The following is a 375-nucleotide window of genomic DNA, read 5'->3' on the forward strand; positions in this document are numbered from 1 at the left end:
GAGAGATGTATGGGGCTTGGGTAGGGGCGGATCCGTGGGAAGTAATGGCAGGGGGACCTCATCTTTGAAATTATATTAGCTACCCATGTCGCCTCATAAGAGAAAATGGATATCAAACGCCTTTAAGAGAAAACGAAGAATGGAATGATAAACTACACTATCAGGAAAATACGCCTCCTGCTAGCAGGTTAATTTTCCGTTTGCGTACTTCACTTAGCTATCAGCTAGAACTGTTTTCCTTAACACAATAAAAATCATCAACCACTGGGATAACTACTATAATTATTACTTATATTTTCTTTCAGGGGGGGATATTAGCTCTGTTATACTTCAAGCGTTAGAGATATAGCACAGTACCGTATATGTGCCATGACA

Source organism: Coenobita brevimanus, chromosome 89, assembly GCF_032717465.1.
Source record: "Coenobita brevimanus isolate Jiangsu-jjx chromosome 89, ASM3271746v2, whole genome shotgun sequence".
In the NCBI taxonomy this organism is placed as follows: Eukaryota; Metazoa; Arthropoda; class Malacostraca; order Decapoda; family Coenobitidae; genus Coenobita; species Coenobita brevimanus.